Source organism: Cucumis melo, chromosome 10 (genome assembly GCF_025177605.1).
Source record: "Cucumis melo cultivar AY chromosome 10, USDA_Cmelo_AY_1.0, whole genome shotgun sequence".
Classification (NCBI taxonomy): Eukaryota; Viridiplantae; Streptophyta; class Magnoliopsida; order Cucurbitales; family Cucurbitaceae; genus Cucumis; species Cucumis melo.
In genome coordinates, this window is record NC_066866.1 from 26,177,301 (window position 1) to 26,188,904 (window position 11,604).

The following is an 11,604-nucleotide window of genomic DNA, read 5'->3' on the forward strand; positions in this document are numbered from 1 at the left end:
ATTTCTTAATAAAAACACATGGACAAATTGGATTATTTTGATAACCTTCTTTCAATAAATATTCACTTAAGTGATTGTACCACATTCGTCCTGATTGTTTCAATCCATATAATGATATTTGTAGTTTGATTGAACATAATTCTCTAGAGTTTGAATTATATGATTCAGGTATCTTAAATCCTTTAGGGATTTTCATATAAATTTCATTTTCCAAAGATCCATATAAGTATGCAGTAACTACATCCATAAGATGCATATCAAGATTTTCACATACAGCCAGACTAATTAAATATCTTAATGTAATAGCATCCACCACAGGAGAATATGTTTCCTCATAATCAATCCCTGGTCTTTGAGAGAATCCTTGTGCAACAAGTCGTGCTTTATATCTAGTGACCTCATTATTTTCATTTCGTTTACGCACAAATACCCATTTAAATCTCACAGGTTTTACACCTCTAGGTGTATAAACTACAGGTCCAAAAACTTCATGTTTCGTGAGTGAGTTTAGTTCTGTTTGGATGGCTTCTTTCCACTTGGGCCAATCCTTTCTATTACAATATTCGTCAACAGATTTAGGTTCATAATCCTCATTTTCATGAATGATATTATGTGCAACATTATACTCAAAAATGTTGTCCACAACTACATTAATTCTATTCCACCTTTTTCCTGTCATGGTATAGTTTATCGAGATCTCATTGTTATCTTCATATACTTGAGTCTCTTCTACATTTTTACCACTAGTCGTGTCCATGATTTTTTTTTTGAATGTTTCTATTGTCAATTAAGTCATTTTGACTATTGGTCACTTTTCTTTTTCGAGGATTTTTATCCTTTGAACCCATCGGTCTACAACGCTTTTGACGCAGCGTTGATTCATTAATTGTATCAACTTGCTGAGTTTGGATTTCAATTCTAGATGGAGCATTTGCAGCTGGAATATATGACTTGGTCACTTTCTTAGTGATGTAAATGCATCTGGCATTTGGTTTGCTACACTTTGTAAATGAATTATCTTTTGAACTTCTAGTTCACATTGCTTTGTACGAGGATCTAAATGAGACAATAACGATACATTCCAGGCAATTTCGTTTTCCAACTTCTTAATTCCTCCCCCTAATGTTGGAAATTTTGTCTCATTAAAATGACAATCAGCGAATCATGCAGTAAATACATCTCCTGTCAAGGGTTCAAGATATCTAATAATCGATGGGGATTCAAATCCGACATATATTCCTAACCTTCTTTGAGGTCTCATTTTAGTACGTTGTGGTGGAAAAATTGGAACATATACTGCACAACCAAAAATTCGCAAATGAGAAATATTTGGTTCCTGGCCATAAGCTAATTGTGTTGGGGAATACTTAAGATAAGATGTCGGTCTTATGCGTATAAGCGACGCTGCATGCAAAATAGCATGACCCCATATAGATAATGGAAGTTTTGCTCTCATAAGTAATGGTCTGGCAATCAATTGTAAATGCTTGATAAATGATTCTGCAAAACCATTTTGTGTATGAACATGAGCTACAGGATGTTCAATATTTATCCCAGTTGACATGCAATAATTATTAAATGCTTGGGATGTAAACTCACCAGCATTATCAAGTCGAATGTTTTTTATTGTATAATCTGGAAACTGTGCTCTTAATTTGATTATATGAGCAAGTAATCGTGCAAATGCAAGGTTTTGACTTGATAATAAACACACATGTGACCATCTACTTGATGCGTCAATTAAAACCATGAAATATCTAAATGGTCCACTTGGTGGATTGATTGGTCTACATATGTCACCATGAATTCGTTCTAAAAATGTAGGTGACTCTACTCCCACTTTGGCTGGTGATGGCCTAATAATTAATTTTCCTTGAGAGCAAGCAATACATGATAATTCTTTGGATTGAAGAATCTTCTGGTTCTTTAGTGGATGTCCGTGAGAATTTTCAATAATTCTTCTCATCATTATTGACCCAGGATGACCCAATCGATCATGCCAAGCAGTAAACATATTTAAATTCATGAACTTCGGGTTCATAGTGCACTACAAGAAAATGGAGCATTCCCGACGCCGAAAATCACGTCGGCATAAAGAACGTCGGGAATAAGGGCTTTCCCGACGCCCTCAACAACGCGTCGGGAGCTGCGTCGGGAAAACCATCTTTCCCGACGCACCACGAAGGCGTCGGCAAGAATACGTCGGGAAAAACCTCTTTTCCCGACGCCATGAACAGTGCATCGGGAGAGGCGTCGGGAATAGGGGTTTTTCCCGATGCCGCGTGAAACGTCAGGAAAAGGGGTTTAATGAGCGTCGGGAATTCCCCTTTTCCCGACGCATTTTGAGGGATTTCCCGACGCCACGTCACTACGTCGGGAAATTCCCTTTAAATTCGTTTCAGTTCTGTATTCACAGAACTGAAACCGAGAGGAGGAGAAAAAGAAAGGAGAAGAAGAAGAAGTCGCTGCCGTGCATAATCCTTTTGTTCCGCCGCCGTCCGTCGCCGACCGCCCTCGTCGTTGTTCCTCGTCGCCGTCTGCCACTTTAGGTAAGTGAAATATGTAAATTTATTTAGTTTAAGTTTATGTTTTAGGGTTTTTTTTGATAAAAATTAGTTTAGTGTTTTTTTTTATGAAAATTAGTTTAGGTGTGTGCTAGATCATGCTGACCAAAAAATACTATGATCGGATTAACTCTCTTTTACATTGTTCAAATAAAAAATGTGAGTAGGGTCTGCAGTTTCTCTTCTTTATTCTGTTGCAATTGCTATAAAATTGGCTTGATTTTCTATTTCGTTGTTGATGATTTTATTGTTTGCATGGATGTTGTTTCTGGTTGAGATTTATGTGGTTAATGTTGCAGAAATAGGAAAGGAAGATGAAGTATCGGGAAATATTGGTTCTGGTTCTATGTTTGCTTGGGTTTGTTCTTGGAGCGGTGAGCAATTTCTTCTTTCTTTCTTTTCTTTTCATTGTCGATTATAGTTTCTGCAAGTTTTACTTCTTTTGGATTAAGTTTGTTGCAAAATTTAAGGTTCCTGTTATTTCCTTGCATTATTTTAAATATTTGCCTTGATTTTTGGCTATGATTCAGTATGGATTGTTGGAAAGGCAGTGAATAATTTCTTAAAGAAAATGGGAATATCATTACATTTTCACCCATAGGTAAAGTGTTTGGCTCTAATGAAAGTGGAATTCAATTGGGTAAAGTTAAAAGTGTTTGATAGAGGGTGAGATTTACTTATGCAAACTGATTTTAATGGTTTAAGTAGGAGAATTCAGTTTGGTGAAAGAAAATGTTTGAATGGTGTTGTAGGTGTTTGATACAGTAGTCGGGGAAATTGCAATTATTACGAACTGAACCAAGTTCCACAACAGGGCTGATCATAGTTACGCCAGTTGAAGATTCAAAATCCACGTGTTGGGTGTTCTTGATATTGCTTGTAGAATGATTGAAGTCATATCAAACTGAAAGCTAAGCGATTGTGTAGAAAGTCAGACGATCGTTGAAGGTTTGAGAAGGCGTTTAAGATTTCTTATTTAAGTTTTGTATTATGATCTTGTTTCATGTACCGTTGTAGAATATATAAACATAATATAAGATTCCATTTTGTGTATACAAATGTAAAAGACAAATATTATAGTTGCTAAAATAATATTAATTTTATTGATTTATTGGGGTAAAAAAATATTTATCTACATGGACTCAATGTCGGTTTATAAAAAATGGACAATAATGAAACATTTTAATAAAAATAAAATTAAAAAAATGGGCCCAGAACAAGGCAAAGATGTCGTTTTTAAACGTCGGAAAATAGGTTTTCCCGACGCCGATTTGGTACGGCGTCGGGAAAGCCTCTCGCGACGCATTTCTCCCGACGCCGTTTTGTACGTCGGGATATCCTTTCCCGACGTACTTTGCATTTTCGCCGACGTATTTGTGCGTCGGGAGTACCCACGTCTCTTGTAGTGGTGGCATATGTTTCAACTACTCGTATATGAGTATAATATAATCTAGAAGAAAAGGCAGGCAATGTTTCCAATATACGCTTCTCATGTGAAACAATAAATGTAATATAAAGATATTTTATATTATTTTTATTGTTAATTTCTACATGATAACCATTTTGACGTATATCTTTGAAACTCAATAAGTTTCTTTTTGACTTACTAGAGAACAAAGCATTACTAATTGTGAATTTTGTTCCTTTAGGCAAAATAAGGTTTGCTCTACCAAAACCTTCAATCAAGTTTGTAGAACCTGATATTGTATTGACATTTGCTTCAAGCATTGTCAATGTAGAAAAATATTTTTTACTTTTAAGTATTGTGTGCGTAGTTGCATTATCTGCCAAACATAAGTCTTCATTATTCATCTTTAAATCAACCAAAATATGAGAAATGTCTATAACTCTTCATTAAAAGAAAAACGATTACAATAAGTCTCTTGTTAAAAAAAAACTAACCTTAAAGTGTAAATAATGTAAATAAACTGGTAAATGTTAAATAAAGAAAACATAATGCAAATATTAGTTTTGGACATTATCATAATTAAAAGAAGTATTTGCTACTCCTTCATTAACATCATTTTTCTCTTCAGGAGACTCAAAGAAGTCCGCCACATCTAAATGGGTCATGTTGGAAGGGTCAAATACATCATCTGGATAGGCAAAGTTTACTTCCACATTCTTCCCTTTTTCCTTCAATGAGGCTTGATAGAGGTCGACTAAGTGCTTGGATGTACGACAAGTACGAGTCCAATGATCATTCATACCACAACGGAAACATTGATTTTCACCACTTTTAATTTTCTTATTTTGTGGAGTCTTCCTTATATGATCATCATTTGTGGTTTTTTTGAAATCTAAATGATTATTACCACATAAAGTATAATTACTTCTTTCTCTACCACGATCACGACCTCGGCCACGATTACGACCACGACCTCGACCTCGACCATTAATATTATTTAAAAATACAACATTGGCTTTAGGGAATGGTGTTGCTCCAGTTGGTCGAGATTCATGGTTTTTCATTAATAACTCATTATTTTGTTCAGCCACAAGAAGACATGATATGAGTTCGGAATACTTTTTAAAACCTCTTTCTCGATATTGCTGCTGCAAGAGCATATTCGAGACATGAAATGTTGAAAAGGTTTTCTCTAACATATCTTCATCAGTAACTTTTTCTTCGCATAATAATAATTTTGAACAAATTTTAAATAGTGCGGAATTATAATCACTTACTGATTTAAAATCTTGCAACCTTAAGTGCATCAAATCATATCGAGCTTTAGGAAGAATCACACTTTTTTGATGATCATACCTTTCTTTTAAACTTTGCCATAGTTCATAGGGATCTTTTATCGTAAGATATTCAATCTTTAGTCCCTCATGAAGATGATGTCGAAGGAAAATCATGGCTTTTGCCTTTTCTTGACTTGAAGTCGTGTTTCTTTCTTTAATCGTTTCTCCAAGATTCATGACATCCAAATGAATTTCAGCATCAAGTACCCATGATAAATAATTATCACCATTGATATCAAGAGCTAGAAATTCTAATTTGGTAAGACTTGACATGGTAAAACTATAACAAAGAACAAATAAACTAACTTATATTAGAAATTTAATAAACATGTCAAACATGCATTCTAAGACAACTTAGATAAATATCATATTATGCACATGATACAAAAATCAATGGAACCCATATATAATAATTCAAAATTATTATATATGTTAATGTACAATAATTAAAATTACAAATAAAAATTATAAATAAAAATTGCATATACATATTATGAAAAATTAACAACAATACACACCAAAACTGTTAATTTTACAACATACTTAAGTAAATTGATAAAAGCATTTAGATCATAAAAACAATTACAAAACTTATACTAATAGAAAGTAAACAACTAAATTATAAGCACAAATTATAAAGAACCCATAAACTATACATTGATCTTAAAATAATTGATATAAGAACCAAACATAAACAATCACATAAATCATAAAAAGATTAAAGATGAACTAAATCATAATCTTATCATGAACTAAAAATATTTTTTTTTAACAAACAATAACCATGTAAACGTAATATGTAAAATTACAACATGCAATAGGTATAAAATATTACATTCTCAAACATTTAAACTATGCATGATGTATACATGGATTGTTTCATGCAATATTCACAAATACCAAAAAAAAAAAACTAATATTATAACCTACCTTTTGTAAATAACAAAATTGTAGAGTGTCGTGCTGATAACGTGTTATGAAATAAAGGATAATGAAACAAACAAAAAGAAGAATAGAGAAGAGAGGAAGAAGAGAAGACAATTGGTTTCAATTGTGGTGTGTCTTACAAAGGCACCACACTCCTCTATTTATAGGACATCTTATGTATAAGTTACATTATGGAATTCAATGGGATGGATGTTACAATATGGAATTGAATGTGAGAGTTATGTGAAAATTGTAACCTATGTAGGTTATGGATATCTACATTTATAATATCATTATATTTACAATAGTTAAAGCTTAATAAAATGAATCAAAATAAATTTTAATTTTAATTTTAAATCAAATATTAAATATACAATTGTATATATAATAAAAGAAAATTTTCATAAATAAAACCCATAAAAGTTGTTTTTTTTTTTAAATATTTCAGGTTTGTCCTTTCTTTTCTTTGTCTTTCTTCTCTTCGTCCCTTCTACGATTTTTTCTCTTTCTGTTGTCTTTCTTCTCTTCCTCTTCTTTTTTTTTTCAAACTGTTATTTTGTTCAACATCATGTATCAAATATAAAAAATCTATTTTTTATTTATTTTTTTATTTTTTTCAAACTATTATTTGACTATTTAGCATCGTGTACTAAATATAAAAGGTCTCTAGAATAAAACGTTGTTTAGATTTGGCTAAATCTAAATAATCGTGTACCAAATATATTATGAACGCTGTTGACATGAGCATTTTTTGTATTTTTCATCGTGGGTCTGTGAGCTCTTTTCGTTTTCGAAATTATTCTATACAGTGCAAATATTTTGATGTTTTGTTATATTTTTTAAAAGACCCTGGTAATAAACTCAAAGATAAATAAAAAGATAAAATGAACATTTTTAAATATAGTAAAATAAACTAAAATATTTGCAATACTTAACAAGATTTTGGATTCTATCAATGAGAATCTTCTATTAATGTGTATCAATATGACTGATAGAAGCATATCAGCGTTATCAATACTTATCATTGATAAAATATGAAATTATTGCTATATTTTATAAATATTTTGTCAAATTTATCATTTTTTATAATTTCCCAAAACAGAATTTAGATTTGATGTTGAAGCAAATTTTTGAAAAATCTTCAACACAATGAAAAGATCATAAAATAAATTAATAAAATGCAAAATCTCTATAAGCAATGTAAGAATAATGAGAAAAAAATATTTACATTTTTTTACTAGAGAAAATTATCTTTTCAGTTTTCAAATTTTGAAAAATATGTGTGTTTGATCTCTTAGTTTTTAAATATGTATCTTTTTAGTCTCCGAGTTTATATAAACTCATTTGCTCCCTAAATTTTTAAAATATATCTTTTTACTTCTTAAACTTTTAAAAAATATTTTACATAAAAAATTGGTAAATTTACATAAATATAACAAAAGTGGTAAATATTTACGACCTATATACAATTTAAGAAAAACACATGAAGTGTGATTACTTTTTCAAAAAATTCATATTTGCCCTTATTGGTTTATAACTTTTTTCAATTCTTTCTCTTCTTTTTCTTTCCGATTTTTTCACTTTCTTTCCGAGCTATTCATGTCTCTTTGAGATATTTTTCCTCTTGAACATTCTTTCTCTTCTTCCTCATCTTCGACAATATTCTTCCTCTTAAATATTCTTTCTCTTCTTCCTCATCTTTGACAATCAAGATTGTTTATATTCTTTTGTCAAGATCATTGTAGTGATTTTTTTTTAGTAAGAATTCGAAATATCGTTTTTGTTTGTGGTAAGAATTTCAAATTTCGTTTAGCTTCAAATGTTTAGAATATTTAAGCATATTACTGTAAGAATTTTGTATTTCATTAGGAAGATTGTTAGTTTGAAGTTTTTCACGATCACTTACATTGAACTAAGAATTCTATATTTCATTATGAAGATCGTTTGTGTTTTTGTATGTGGTAAGAATTCTAAATTTTGTTTTCGTTTCAAATGTTTAGAAGATCTAAATATTGTTGTAAGAATCCTGTATTTCATCATGAAGATCAATAGTTTGAAGTTTTTCACGATCATTTACATTAAACTATACGATCGTTCACAAATATTAACACAATCGTTTACAAATATCAACATGATCGTTTACCAACATCTTTTATTCAATGATAGATGTATATCTATGTCTATATATTTTTTTCTATCACTATTAAATACTTAATTGTATTTTTTTCTTACAGAATACAATGTCTATTCATGTTGTTGTTTTTTATGAATGTCAATGGAATGGACGCAATGTCTATGAGAATTACTCAATTGCTAAAATTTTGGTAGATGTCCGAATCAAATTTAATTCTTTGATTGGTCTAATATACGAAAAGATTCAATTGGATGGATTGGTAGAATTATATGTTTTACTTGATTTTGGTAAAAGCAACGTTTAAACTGTGGTGCCAATAAAGAAAGACGATGATGTTGCTTAATATTTAGCTTTTGCTAAAGATGAAGCTAGTAAACTATTGGAATTTATGTTCTAAAACTTGAATTAAGTTTGTAGTTTAAATTATATTATACTCAATAAAGTTGTTATTAAGGACTTATTAGTGAAAATTAAAAATATTATAATCTTAAATCCAGTAAACTAATGTCCCGAGGCTATCTAGTGTAGATTTGAACTTTATGTAGAGACATAAATGTGGTTCAAGTTCGAGTATATAGCCCAAACGGTCTATAGTACATGAATAAGGTTGGACGCCTTATTCTAGGAACACTATGAATGTGTCCCGCTTTGTAGTTAGTTCAAACGATGCAATCCTAAATCGTTCATGTAGAAACATGGAAGTAGGGGCATCGTATGCAAAGAGTTTATATAAGACTGGAACCATGAAATAATACTTTTAAGCTATAACACCGTTAACTACATAAAACTGACTATTTTGACTTTTGATGACCTAGGAAACTTAATCTTAATCCTGACCTAACTATGAACTTCTGTTCAAATGTAATTATCCTTAGAGCTGTATAGGTGAGGGTAGCTCAACAGTGTTAGCCCAATAAGCCCTCCATTATAGGGGTAAGACTGGGTGGATGGTTATGAACATAAGCTGCAAGACAGAATTTACTTGTATCCGCTTTAGGGTTAGTAAATAGGTTGATTCCTTAAGGACTGAATCCAAGTCTTGAACAAGGGACCCCACCCTCTCATTGGCTGGAGAATGATTCAGTTTATAAGTTGAACTTTAAACCAATTGTTCAATAGTAGATCAACGGGACATAAGGAGCAAGATGTAATCTTGAGGGTAAAACAGTTTTTTAACCCAGCCAAGGTTACAAACAACATGTGAAGGTTTACTGATCATGGTTATATCAGATGAACATAAATATATCTATAGTGAGGGAAGTGCAACTACAGGACTTTAGTAGAATGACCTGTTAGTTAATGAATGTTGATTAGCTTGGTCTAAAAGGGTTTTACCAGTTAATCTTAGATTGTTGGAGCCCATGATCTATAGGTTTATTAAGTTCTCCTGCTAGCTCATATGAAATTAACTTAGAAAAATATGTTGGAATAATTCGAATTGTTCGAATTAGGTAAAGAGAGAGAAACCAACGAATATATTTAATATAGTTGTCAGTTATCAATTTGTGATAGAGTTTTTATGTTTAAATATGATTTAAATATTAAAAATATGAATAAAGATTCATATTCAAAAACTCAAAATTGATGGAAATGATCAAAGTTGTAAAAAGTTAAAATGTTGACTTTTGACTTTCACTTGAATGGTCAAATGAACATATTGCCCTTGGACTAAATTTAGTGGGAATCCAACATTTTATTGGATAGTCTCACTAACACTTAGTGGAATAAATGGCTACATGGAATAAGTTTCACTAATAGTTAGTGGAATGTTAGGTATTGAGTTTTTATAAACTAAGTGTTATTAGGTTATAAATAGATTATAAATAGGTTCTTTTCAATTGTTGAAAAACTTTTGAAAATTTGGTAAATTTTACAATTTATAAAATTTTATCAATTTTTAATTTTCTCTATTTCTTAACCCTAATTTTCCACCTCCAATTTCCATCACTCTCTAAATTTCCTTCACCTAATTGGGTCCCACAACCTAGTTTTAAGGCTGAAGAATAGCGGGTTAACTCTAATGGTGGTCTCGGCTTCGTGTTCGTAAGGAGATTTCAAAGAATGGGAAGCTTCGAAGGTTAGTATTTTCTTTAATAACCCTAATTTTGTTTAATTAGGGTAGTTTATACATGTTAATCTCTAAAGAGTTTAGATGCAATTTAGAGTAAGTGAATTTCGTTGCACATGTATGGCATTCCATCATAGACATCCATTAGTTGCTCATGTAAGTGTTAATTTTTTGAAAAGGTCTTCTTCTAGTAGTGTACGGGAGAATGTTGAGATGACATTGAATATAGGTTCTTCTTTTTCTGTTTCAAATGATGAAATTAGAATAGAAATTTCTTATCATGGTGATGTGAAGGAAAAAAGTTTATTTGAAAGTAAAGAAGTGCTTTCAAAGTGTTTTTTCATAATAGCAGTGCTTTTGCATAATACAGTATCAAATTTGAGATCTCTTGAATTTAGATATTTACAAGAAGGTTGCCAATGGTATGTTAAGGCATCTCGTTATAAGAAGAGCGAGTTGTGGATGCTATGAAAATATACTTTTGACCATGACTGTTTACTAAATACTACCCAAAGTTGTCGCATGCAAGCTTCTTCAACAGTAACGACCAGTTGCTTGATATAAGTTTATATCTACTTATCGTTCCATTCCAAAAGCGATTTTGTATAAGGCTCGTACAAATCTTGGAGTTAATATAAGTTATATAAAAGCTTGGAGGGCAAAAGAACATATAGTAAAGATATTAAAAGGTGATGCAGTTGAATCGTAAACGTTGATTCCAAACTTCTTTGATAAAATGGTTGAATCTAACCCAAGTATGATCAGCTTCCTATATCAAATTTATATTCATTTACAGATAGATGGGGATAGACAAATATCACAGTCTATCTAGATATAGACAAATATTAGCATCTATCATAATTCATATTCGTTGTCGTAGGTTTCTCCCTTCGAAGGAGTTGTCTTTTCTTTGCCCTTTGGGAGCGAAAGTCTATCTGTTCTCTTTTATTGGTGCTGATAGAATTTTTTTGTAATTTTTATTAGTACATGCACTACTTTAGAGATTGGTGACAAAGGTCATTTCAAGTTTTGCTTTATGGCTTTTGGTACATCAATTGAGGGAAAAAATATTGTACACCTATCATTTCTGTTGATGGCACATTTTTGAAGTGTAAGTTTGGTGATATCCTGTAACGACCCAACTTTCCGGACTAATCTGAGGTCAC

The 11,604-nt window shown here is 31.3% G+C and overlaps 1 long non-coding RNA gene across 3 annotated transcripts; it reads left to right on the forward strand.

Moving 5' to 3' along the window:
- The first annotated feature begins 2,431 nt into the window (after positions 1-2,431).
- LOC127151270 (uncharacterized) lies at positions 2,432-3,578 on the forward strand. 3 transcript variants are annotated; one of them, XR_007824123.1, is made up of 4 exons: positions 2,432-2,549; positions 2,864-2,938; positions 3,095-3,230; positions 3,317-3,578. It is a non-coding gene; the product is annotated as an uncharacterized LOC127151270 (long non-coding RNA). The 3 variants fall into 3 exon arrangements; XR_007824121.1 differs by lacking the exon at positions 3,095-3,230; XR_007824122.1 differs by lacking the exon at positions 2,432-2,549 and having other exon boundaries at positions 2,706-2,938.
- The last annotated feature ends 8,026 nt before the right edge of the window (positions 3,579-11,604 follow it).